Raw genomic sequence first — 13,097 nt, 5'->3', positions numbered from 1 at the left:
TCTTGCCTCATGCTAAAAATTTTACTCACAGTTGAAACATTTTATTTTTTGTTTCGAAAATCTATTCCAAATAACTATAATCTCAGCCAACCATACAGAAAAATACTTATCATCAAATCTTGTGTTAATTTCATTCGAAATGGAATCTATCACTTCATACAAAATATTCAAAAATCAATGTTCGACTTCACATCATCATGTGGATTTTTGTCACTTTTTTTTTTTTTTTTTTTGAGACTCTTTAAAATGGCTTGGAGGAAGAATTTTTTTGAAAAATTTCACAATTGATTGAAATATACATCTATAAAAAATCTATTTTCAGTTTCAATTGTAGATTGAACTGTGGTAGCATGGTACACAGATCAATTGTAGATTGAACTGTAGTTTGAATAGTTCAGTAGCGGTAGCGGATTGAAGATATAGATTTTGATAGAGTAAAGCATTTTTCAAAAACCTTTTCCCGATGCAAACAAATTGGATAAAAATTCAAACGAAATCATACATGCTAAAGGGCATAAGCTTTTTCACCATTGAAAGAATCGTTTTGCAATAATTCTAGTTGTCAAATCACTGCTTTGAAGTTATAGAGAAATGTTTTTATCATTTTAACTCTTGAAGATTATCTTGTGTCACTCCTTGATTGCATAATTATAGAGCCCATAAAAGGTATTTGGTTGATATATCTTTTTTTATTCAATAATCACATGCACTTTTAAGAAGTTTCTATGAAAGCATTGTAATGTATTTAGCAGCTGAAACGTGTTTCTAGCAGAAGAAAGCGATGAACACTCATTAAATAAATATACACTTTAAAAATGAGCGTAAAAGTGATTGCAAAATATCAAGGAATTTTTTTGTGAAAACCATGCAGCCACACTACTTTTCACGGGCCCCTCATAATGGACATACCATCGTTAAACTGGGCACACAAGTGTGAAATATTTAGCCTATCTGAGACAATGTCTTCTTTAGTTAAAATTAACCATGGTTCTCTATCAGTTTTCTATGTTCTGAAAAAGCCGAAAACTCTTCATGAATTTCTAAGTCATCATTCAAATAACGAAAAACACATTTTCTAGTCTGAGAATGTGTCGAGTTTCATCAAATAGTTGTTGAGAACCAGTGAGATTTCCTTTAATGAACATTGATTTCTGACTTACATAAATTGAATTCACCCATTTTCTATCATTCTGCTCAAAAAATTTGGGGGTGCGACCACCCCCTCTTGACCCGCCTATTTGTCCCCCCTGCCTGAGTGTGACAGGGGAACAGAACAAACTTTAAATCAGCGTTTGTATTTTCAATGGATTGTTGAAGACTTTCATTAGGTATGCCAGCAAAAATGAGGGGAACAGTTATTTCACATCCTTGCCAATTGATAATATTAGAGTAGTCTGATGCAATAAAGTTGATCTTTGAAATACAGAATTCTCTTATTTCTCCATGAACAGAAGGCCACTTCTTTGACCTTAAAATTTCACCATAAAGCAAGTTCTCTGATGTGTCTTCAATCACCAGTTATTATTATTGTTATGAGAATATCTTCCGGGTGGCAAAAATAAGCATTTCATTAAATGACAGGATCAATTTCTTTTTTTCAGATTTTCACCTTGATAACGAAATGCTGTAACTGTCTTGAATACATGCCTCGCTGAATTCAAACAAGATGGGGTTCTCTTTATTTGGAACCAAACTGCAGCGCAATATTTTACTATATATTCGATCAGAATTTTGAAATTTAAAGAAGGACTGTCATTTGAAATGCCAAGGCTTAGCATTCTTTTTGCTGCTGTAACCCATCGCGAATGTGACATTTTTTCTGGATTACTGCTACTCAAATTCAAGGAATGGTGGCCATTCAAAACCAGCTGACACATTTCATACATGTATTTCTGCTCCATACTGAGATTATCATGGTCTATTTCTGGCAAGATACACGTAATTGCTTCAAACAGGGCAAGTGGTAAATTTTCGCACCTTTCGAGCAAATTACCTATTGGTTCTGAAAATTCACATGAACTGGTAGTTTGACCATTAAGGAATGCGAACAGTTGATGCAAAGGATATCCAATTTTTTTCTCTATAGACCCGATTGCACCGTTTCATCTTCCAGTATTCATGGCTGCACTATCACAGCCAACAGCTAAAATTTCCTTGGGGCTTAAACCATTTTCAGTGCAAAATTATATTGCTGTCTCACATGTTTCCCTGTTCCAGAAATTGACGTCACGTGACCCAAATAAAGAGAATTGAGTTCTTCAATCATAGATATATGTTCCTCGCATATGGGTTTTTTATGGAATCTGTCTTCAACCATTTCTTTTGTCAGAATTTTGTCTTTACAGTTATCGAAAAAGAGATTTTTCAAAGTCCCTTCACTTTTAGTTTGCAGGTTTTGAAGAGAAGCACGTGTTTTCTGTCGCTGTCTTCGAAGCTTATTTTTATCAACAATTTTAGAGAAATCATCACTTGACCCAATACCAAGATCCTGTTATGTTACTGAAGCAATTCCTGCAGCGCATTTCTGTCAGAAATGCCGTACTGGCCACACACTCTTGGTATAGTTGGCAGAGAAACCCTCATTTGTTCTACTTTTGAAGTTACATCAAGACAAAAAGATGTTGATGGCTCTGTTAATGGGAATATAGCCATTACACAATTTTCTTCTTATGGAATTGATACAAAGCTTTGCTGATCCTTATCAGTGTTATCATCTTATCGGAACTGATGTCATTGCATTCTAGTATATTAACGTTTGCATGAATAATTTTGAAGATACTTGAAAAGAGTGTTAGAAGGAAGCATTTTAATGGCCTTAGAACAAAAGTTTTGACCACTAGTATTTTCATAAGAATTTTGGAAAATTGACCTTTTTTCATATTTTGGGAAAATTTCAAGCCTTGGTAGGACTTTTAAGGGGTAATTCAAACTTGATAATATTTTACATGTTTATTGTACTTACACCTGCACAGCTTTTAGCGGGTATTCCAAATTAAAATTCGAAATTTCGTTTTTTTCGATCCACCTAGTGAACATATGTCAAGCTCTTAGAGAAATTATCCTCTGTTTTATTATTATTATTATTATTTGGGTAAAATTATTAAAGTGTGTTAGTTTTGACAAAAATAAAAAAACTTATTTTTGCTTTATTTAGTATTTTGTCCAATTAACTTCACACACTATTTCCAAAAATTTTATAAACATGTCCTCATTTTCATATTTGCAATTCTTTTCAAATAAATAATATGTCAAATATATTCAATATTCAGTAAATTACCGCCCTTTAGCCAGGGCTAAAGCAGAAATACATGGAATACACCGCCAGCTCAGTCATTTCCAGCCGAGGACTGCAGTTTCGTGCTTATTAGCACTCATCAGCCCAGCATAGGAAAGTGACTGAGCTGGAGATGGAAAACCTCATGAGGGAGCCAAGAGTGCGAAACAAACTGGTAGCTAATACAGGATTAGCAGACCAGACGAGTGACCGAAGCAATGGTTCAGTTCAACTCGAAGATTGAACGCGAGACAAGGTATATTCATAATGTCAAATAGCATTAAAAATCCCCTACTCTATTATATGCTAGTAGACTTCTATTGAGGTGCCTCCATGTGGATTCAAAAATGTTTGTGTGACAGCCAGTAACAGAATCTACAAACTTTAATTTATGATTAACTGTCAAATGGTTGCATCCCTCCTCCCCTAATGTGTCGTAAGCTCTCCAACAATCTGAGTGAACTGTTTTCCTATTGGTAACTAATAAATTTCTAATTAAAAAGGAAACAATTTGTACAAAAAGAAGACATTTAAAAAGACAGAAAATTGTGAAGAATCTGGATAAACTCTTTTGAAAGTGTACTTTTTAGCCTCTGCTGTAATTGAATGTACTTCAACTGATCCTGAAGAACAAGAAGATTTGGTCTTATGTTGTTAAAAATCAATTTCACTTACAAGAAGGAAAATGCTGAAATTTTAATTGTTGCATCAAGTAATCTTATTTCGACATCTACTTGTTAGAAGTTGATGGTGTTCCTTATTTGTTTTGAAGGCGCCAAGGAGGCTAAATTTCTAAGACGCCATTTCTGAAAATAGAAACTCCAGAATGGTTTCTTCCTAAACAAAGCGTAAAAAACAACATTTCTGATGAAACAGTGGCTAGCAGATGATGTAGAATTAAAACCCAAAGAAACATCAAGTTTTAGAAGAGACTATCAAATAGTCTGGATAACAAGTAGCAATCAGTGAAAAGTTTGTATTGTCACATGGAAGTAACAAAGAGAAAAATTACAATATTGCTGAGTGTAAAAGACCAAAAGTGTAAACCTGTGATGTGAATGGCATTACAGAACTTTCAGATGCTTTTTTGACATTATTACATAGCATGACAACCATGAAATGTTAATTATTTGATTGTATATATAAGAAATAGGTATTTGTGTTATGTTAAACCCAACCAACCTAATTTCATGTTGATTAAATATATGACAAGATGTATTGGGGAGTTGATTTTTACACCATTTTTTTCACAATGAAGGTAATTTTAATCACTGGTAGCACCCCCTAAATTTTGTTCAACTTCTATGAAACTTTTATGTGTGCATTTTTCATGAAAAGAAAGCAATTCAAGGGGTACTCCATAAGAAATTCAAAACTTTTTTTAAAAGTGCATTATAAGACGCACCTTAGTGTGGATGGAGAGGGGGCTTTGAAGGAGCAACATTTTGAACACGTTCTTATTTTCAGACGAGCTAGAAAAAAACGAGAAGAAATGATGTGGTGCAGTTTTAAAACAGATAAACTATAGGTTGAAATTACTGATTTGTGGTGGTTGAAGATTAGGATAAAACTTTTGCATATAATTCATAACAATTGCATTGGTAATATACGAATTACATTTTATGATCGTTTGAAAATAAGGTATAGATCATTTGACAAACAATTTTTAAAAAATACTTTGCTCAAAAACTAGGGGGTCAAAATACCCAGTAAGCAAAATATCTTGCCTCAGTATTGCATAAAGGTTGACATGCAAGAAAAATCATCTTGCATTAATGCTGCCTCAATGTTGTTATGTTACTCCATTTATGCTGTCAGCAGGCTGCCACAATATTGACTGACAAGGTGTATGCAGCATAATATCAGGAAATTATCAAGGTAGGTTGCTTTTGTAATATTGCATACGTATTGATATGACAGGATAATATCAAGATGTTGTCATGATAGCATGAAATCAAGGTCTAGGCAAGATGATCTTGCTTTTGTAATATTGCATACGTATTGATATGACAGGAAAATGTCAGGATACATTGACATGACAGTATGAAATCAGCACGTTTGCAAGGTGTTTTATCTATTAATTTATTTGTATTATTTTCACTTTAAACTTGAGAATTAAATTTCATTCTTTAATTATTTCTGTTATTCTTCAAGATAATTTTCTAGCCTAAGAATATTTCCTTAAAGCTGACATCTAATCGGAAATTCATATAAAGGTATTAATAGTACTCGCAATTTAATTTAAAAAATGAAAGTTTCTTCGTTTTGCGTAATACTTGACTTATTTTTTAAATTCATGCTTCTAATTGTATTATAAAGACATATAAAATGCCTATTTAGGAATAATTGCGGAAGTTTTTATAACACATTCAAGAGTAAAGAAAGCAAAATAATAAATAAGTAAATAAATACAATAAAGTACATTTCCAAATGGATGTCAGCATTAAAAATATCCCATGGACAAAACACATGAATTTATCTTAAAGAATAACATAAATACCATTGAATAAAATTAATCTTACTCATAAGATTGAAATGATAATACGAAATTCTGGACTTCATGTCCTTTGTTTCAAAGTCTAGGGACGAAAAAAGTTATTTTCGGCCATTTCTAACATTGATCGCACATCGTCTGCGATATGACTTGTTTAGTACTATATTAATAAACAAATGCAATTATCAGTCATTCATAAGTTATTCCTAAAACAATACTATTCCACACTAATAGCTAAGCAACCAACTTAACAAAGCCTAAAGAACGCAACGCCAACGCCACGTGCAGCTCCTCTGAACCGACTGAATCGTAGGTCAAAGGAGGAAGATGTGCCAGCAATGCGAGGGACACTGGGTAGAAAGAACTGTGCGCATGCGCAAGTATCAACGACGGTCCACCTGTTCTATTGTGCACTAATTACCTTGACGGCGACAGCATGAAATCAATACATCTTGACGGCGTCAACATGTATGCAATGTTGTTATTGTAAGGTAATATCAATATTGATATTTTAAGATGAGTGCAGTGTTGCATACGTGTTGTTATTGTAATATTGCTTTTTAATCTTTATGCAAGCTTTATGCAGTATGAAACACGTCAATATTGATGCCGTCAGTATAATATCAAGATCTGTCAAGATTGATGCAAGAAATTTTGCTAGTAGGGTAATAACTCTGACTATGGCTCAAAAAATTAGGGGGCATTTGCCCCCCCCCCCCCCCCCCCCTAGTTTATACCAATGGATATCAGCATTTCTACAGTAGAAAAGCAATTTAAATTTTGGACAAAGAAAAAGCAGAAATGAATTTTCTGGAACAAGGTGTCGGAAATTTTAGTTTGTTCAAGTGAGACAGTTCTAGATGTAATTTAAAGTAAGTGCATTTTCTTCGGTCTAATTAATTGAAATTCAAAAGAAAATCCTCGCAGTTGATAGAAACATAAATGATAAAGGTAGCATACAACTATTAAAGAAATTTCCTCACTGAAGTGTGGACTTTAAACAAAGAGCAATAACCAATTTTTAAGTGATTTCCTGTGAAGAAGGGCCCCGATTTCCGCTATCTAAGGACATTGAAGATGGTCTCGAATCTCATCCCTCTAATATTTGAAGAAAGAAAAAAAATGATGAAAGTTGCATTATTTTAACTTTAACTTTGCTAATTTCATGAGCCTAAATTCCCCCTTTTTTTTTAATATCATCAGGCTGTCTACAATTTCGTTTTTGGAGCTTCGATTTTGAAATATTGGGTGGAAGTGGTAAATCAATCAGAGACATTTCTTGGGACCCATTACTTTCTTTAACATAAGCAAACGCTGGACTATTCAGTCAGCAGAATGTGATAATTACGTTTTCAACCCGTTCGGGAAGGCATCCGCAGAAGATAGTGCTCCCTCAGGACGGCAGCTGTTACAAACGGACTGTGCACACAGGCCTGGGAAATTTCTCCCGCTAAGCCCAATATGCAATTTCGGAAAGTGCGCATATATAATAATGGATAAAATGTATACTTTAAGCAGAAATGAAACCATTTTTTAATATATGATAAAATATATCAAAATTTCAATCATAACAAAAAATTGGATGAAAATAATTGATATTTTAACAATAAAAATTCAAAATATATTGTTTTTTACAATAATTAAAAGTACCAAAATTAAACAATATATTTTCTACAAAACAAGAAAAATACTTGCACTTAATATTATGAAATACTTGAAGAATATTGTAACAATTGATATTTTAAAGCCGCATGAAAATTTCAAAGCATAGATAAATGCGCATTGAGCATTTTACACTCATACGTAGTGTTACATCTTTTATTCTGCTTTGAGCAAATAACATCTCCGTCTAAGTTCTTTGTCTTCTTTTTCAGCGTATGATTTTCGAAAGTAACTACTGTATGAAGAACTCCAACAAAGATAATTTATATTTGTTTCAATGTGACCCAAAAGATCCATAGATGAATCAGTCATAAATTAAGATATTTCCTCCTCGGAAAGATAACGTGTTCACCATGGCTACCAAATGAACATAAAAGTAAAACCCCTTGCTAGAATATCTCCCCTCCAATCCCATTATAAATGGAACCAAAAATAGAAAGAGCCACTTCAAAATGAGTATATGTTTCCCTTCTCATTTGTGAGCACATGTTTATATTTTATTTCATGAAATCCAATAAATCACAGACACTTGACAGACCCTATTCTGACGTCAGACAGAGAAATACTAATGCAGAGAGCAATAATTTGAAGGGAACATGGATAAGGGAACATGGATAAGTAACGCCATCTAATAGTAAACATTTCGTTCCAAATGCAAAATAGCGTCGTTAGGCCGGCTGTGTACTACTTACCGTAACGCAGGGATGCATTTTTCGCCTCAGAAGAACCACCTAGCGCTGACGCAAAGACGCCTCGTTCATCCCAAACGGGTTAAGGGCTTAATTTCGAAAACTTTCCCCGGTGAGGGTATAAACCTTTCCTTCCTTTAACATAACCAAAAAATTTTTTAAATTGCGTTTCTCAAACATAATTTCGGAAATTTTCTGGGGTAGAAACCCCTGAGTCTCTCTATTTCTACGTTTTCCCTACAGGGTTTTCCTTCCACCTTCCTTCCTTTTTCGAACGTATAGTTTGAAATATATATCGTCACCTCAGAGCAACAGTAAGATATCTTAGTATTATTTCTGGGATTAGATGTCTTACTGTTGTTCTGAAGCAACGATATATAAATATTTAAAAAAAAATTAAACCCCCTCCCCCCTCCTTAAAACAACTTTCTGACTGCGCTATTGCCTCAGCCACCCCCAGAACAAAATCTTGGATTCGCCACTGGGTAAAGAGTTGTATATTTTGAAATGCCTGTCTAAAATTTGATGACTTCAGTTATAAATAAGTTACAGGAGGTTAAACTAAGGTCAACATCTTGAGTATTTTCAAACCATATTTGATGACTCTCAAAGCAGTTTTATTTTTTCCAAAAAATACACACCAATATTATGAATTGAGATCAACAACCGTTTAAAGATACAATGTGTTGCTGGCGAATATTGCGAAAATGTGTCAAAATATAATTCATTTTGATTTGTAAAAGAATTCCTCTGGGGTACATTAAGTGTTTTACGTCCAAACACCAAAATGTGCAATTAATTATGCTGAGCCAATAATTTAAAATCTACATACATGTATTTTTGGGTACAAAGGAAGATTTTCAACCTCATTGATGTAATCTATTTTAATTTTGTAACAAGTGAATATTTTTATTAAAATCTAGGTGTTGGACATAAAAAATTTTTTAACACTGTTACTTTCCTTTAAACAGCATAAGCTTTCAACTGTGTTTCTCCTATTTTTGCCTTTAATTTCAAAGTTAAAGCAGAACATGCATAAAAAACAACTTAGTGAATTTACTGCATATACAAATAGGGTCGAATGGGGTAAGTAGTATCCTTTATGAGAACAGTTTGTGTATTTAAAGGTGTGTTGAATGAATGTAATACAGTTGATTAAGATCAATTTTGGCAAATTAGCCAAAACTTTAAGTTGAAAAAGAAATTGGAAACACTATGCGTCTATGTAAAGTTGGCGAAGGAAAAACCATTAGCAACATTAGTCCTACATAAATCTTAATGGTTTTCTTTGACATAAGTTTCCCAAATAACTAATCTCCAGCTTTTGTAGCTGAACTATCAATTCCTACTAAATAATCATAGTTGTCTTGTATTTCACTAATACAAATATTTCAACAGAGTTGCTTTTGATTTGCAAATCCTCACTGTTGTGGAGTAACCACTTACCCCATAACAGTGTGGGGGACAGTGAAGGTTCCCTCTTAGTGTGGGAGACCTCTTATAGCAAAAATTTCTCGAGGTAAGTGGGACCCCTCCTCTAAAACAGTTATTAATAATATTTCATTCAAAAATTCTGGTTGCAGTAAGCACTTTAAGTTAAACTGTACATGAAGGTTTAATGATCATAAAAAAAAAGTATAAGCTAACCACTTCTTTGAAAAATGTTGCTTAAACTAGGCAAAAAATATTTTTCAGATTTTTTTTTTAGTAAGTTATTTGACCTAGAAATAAATTCCCCGAAACCCCCCCCCCCCCCCCCAAAAAAAAAAGTAAAACCAATCACTGTGATGAACCATGACATGATCAATGTAAAAAAGCATAAAAACCTTATGCTTTTTTCAGTTTTATGTGGGTGACTGGGTAACTCACTAACCCCAGTGATCCACTTCCCACAACCAACCCTACTTCTGAATTTACTTGGTAAATTTTGCTTCAGTATAACTAACCTGAAATTTACATATTTATAACTGCAATCATTGCTTTGCATTTCCATTTAAGAGCAATAGTTTACATCCAACAGGAACAATTTACATCCGACACCAAAAATTTACGTTCGACACAAAACTAATAATATTTTTTGCATAATTGTTTTCTTTATAATATCATTTGAAAACTGTGAAATATGCTTCAATCATAAGTATACTTAAGAATTAAGCTGTTTTTAAAATGAAAATGTAAGCCAATTCACAGACTTTTAAAAAATTTTAAGTGAACCATCCATTTTACTATTTGTGTGTTTACGTCCGACACCAACTCTTTAAACTTTTTTTGATTTATACTTCAGGAATCTATTTTGAAAAACTAAGACGATTTTTTGTTCAGCCGGATGAAGTAAGTATCTTGTAAATAAATTTAATCATTTTGGATCAGTTCACATTCGGTAAATGGAATTAAAACTGAGAAGTTTTTCTTCATTATTTTTATGTCCAACACCATGGAATTGCCCATATTACTTAATGCTGAATATTGCAAATGAATTTTTTTTTCAAGGCAGATATATATTTACGAATTTACTAACCATTGTACAAGTGATCTTTTATATGTTTCATTTGCATCACTGACAATTGAGAGATAGGCTCATCACACAAATTCACATCCACTGCATGAAGGAGTTCCTGAAGAAAAAAGTTTACGTTAATAAATAGCAAAAAAAAATTCACTCAGTCATCAAATGAATTAAATAAGTATTAAGTTGCACATCATTTAGGAATACTATTCAGGAAGTTTTTGGAGTTATAAAGTTTCAAGCAATAATGAGTTCATAGAAATTTAGGCTACTTAAAAACATAATTTTTGCCCAAGTTTTTTTTCTTTTTTTTTTTTTCTTAAATATCTGATTGAACAAGATGCAAAAACAAACTTATGCTTATGATAAAAAGTTCTCTTGCTTTTGATAATGATATTATAGTTAACTCAGCATAGTTTTTATTTATAATAAAAGAATTCAGAAATTTATATAAACTGATTCAAGCTCTCCTAATCCAACAACAAAATTATTTTCCCAAATATAGGCATTTTTAATTGTTTCGTGAAACATGGCCCACACCTATTTCCGCTTATGCTTACGGCCTTGACAACTTTCGACTTTTCTGTGTTAAACGATGCAGCTGATGCATCTACCAATCAATGTCAATGTTTCAAAGTTTGTTTATTTTGATTGGACGTCGCACATTTTAACCTCAAGAGGCACCACAGGGAAACCGGCTGCATCCACCTATCAATGGCAAACTAATGGAAACAGAGGTGCCCTGTAGCACCTTCTTTGTTGCCATGGGTTTCAACAATTGCCACGGCCTATAAGTATTAAGTGGAGCCATACATGAACATAAAATACATTCAAGAAAAGCATCCATAATTAGGGTCCAATCAAGACAAAGTGATGTCAAGGTCCTAATTAAAGTTGACGTCTCTTACAAGCATTTCTGTACATTTTCACACGTACTAAAAAAAACAATTAAAAATTGATACAGTTGAAACATGTTTGTGTCATTGTGCAAGCAGTGCTATGAAGCATATGTTGAATCTTTCTATAGAGAGTAAAGCTTGCACTCCTGTTTATCTTTGGAAAGGTCAGCCTGCTCAGGGGCGTGCTTACAGTTTATGCAGCCCTGTGATAAAAATTTTTTAATAGTCGATAAATAATCATTTTTGTTACTTATTTATTCTCTCCCAAAACATAACTCGCCGTAGTGTGTCACCCAACTACATAAGTTAGTTCGAGATTTTTAAAATTACAAAATTAATGTGAAAAAATATGACACAAAATATGGTTACAAAGAAAATTTTTGGAATCCAAAAGAGATGTAATCAAGGGCCCCCATATAGGGGGGAGATGGGGGATCAAGCCCCTCTTTAGAAATTAGAACTTCCTTGTTTTCAGTACTTTTCTCTTTGCAAAAATGTAAAAACATTTTTTCTCCAGTCATTAATAAATAATTTATTAAAAATGTCAAACTTTAAGAACTCTAATCTGTACTGAAATCGGTTTCTTTGGGGAAAATATCTTGTTAAACCATGGAAAAATTTTCTGAGCCCCCCCCCCCCTTAAAATTTTGCATATGGGCACCCCTGGATGAAATTGTTAAAATAAAATCTGTATTCAAATTGTGTAGTTTTAAGCCTGAAGGGGGAGGGGAGGTATGAAATACGAAATTGAAATCTAACTTCAGAACAACGTTCGGAAAAAAAATTAAAAATTTTGACCCACTTCTGCATTTTTAATTACTTTTACTACTAGCAAATATATAGTCATTCCGTATCAAGTGACCTAGGAGTCCCTGTTCGACCATATCCGATTTGGATGAAATTTTATAGAGGTGTAGAGATGTGCCTTTGAAACTAGCCTATGCAAATTTTCAGCTTCTTAGATCGAAATCCAGAGGATCTAGGATCTCTGAAAAATGTAATCCAAAATGGCAGATCAGCTTTTTGTGCCAAACTGCCAAGTTTAGACTAAGTTTACAGAAAATTTTATCACACTGGAAGCCTGAAATTTTTGGCACTTAAAGTACAATTAGCTGTTAATACATTCAAGTAGTTTTGGAAATTTGAGCTCAGAGAAAGAAGAATTTTTATAGCACGAGTGTAAACTCGTGAAAAAGCAGGGCGGGGAAAATTTTTCCGGAATTTTAGGTTGTCATAAAATTTGAACAAAAAAAATTCAAAGGCTCCTACTTCATGATTACATTGTAAAAATACTTGTTTTTAACGGGTTACAGTTTCAGAGCTTAAATATCTATTTTCTAAAAGATATTGTCATACAAAGTGGCTATCAAAACCCTTCAAGTGAAAAATAGCTTATTTTCAAGCGCTCTAGCTCAAGTTTGTCATCTCACATCTTCTTTTCATTAATACAGTAAAATCCTTCTAGTGCGGAAACTAACAAGACTTTTTTTTTGCTTGCAATAGAGGAGTGTCCTCAGGACAGGGGGATTAATAATGATATTTGCCTTGGAATCGGGGAATTAAAAATTGTCTG

The sequence above is a fragment of the Uloborus diversus genome, chromosome 2 (assembly GCF_026930045.1).
Source record: "Uloborus diversus isolate 005 chromosome 2, Udiv.v.3.1, whole genome shotgun sequence".
Taxonomy (NCBI): domain Eukaryota; kingdom Metazoa; phylum Arthropoda; class Arachnida; order Araneae; family Uloboridae; genus Uloborus; species Uloborus diversus.
This window is presented reverse-complemented; position numbering follows the sequence as displayed.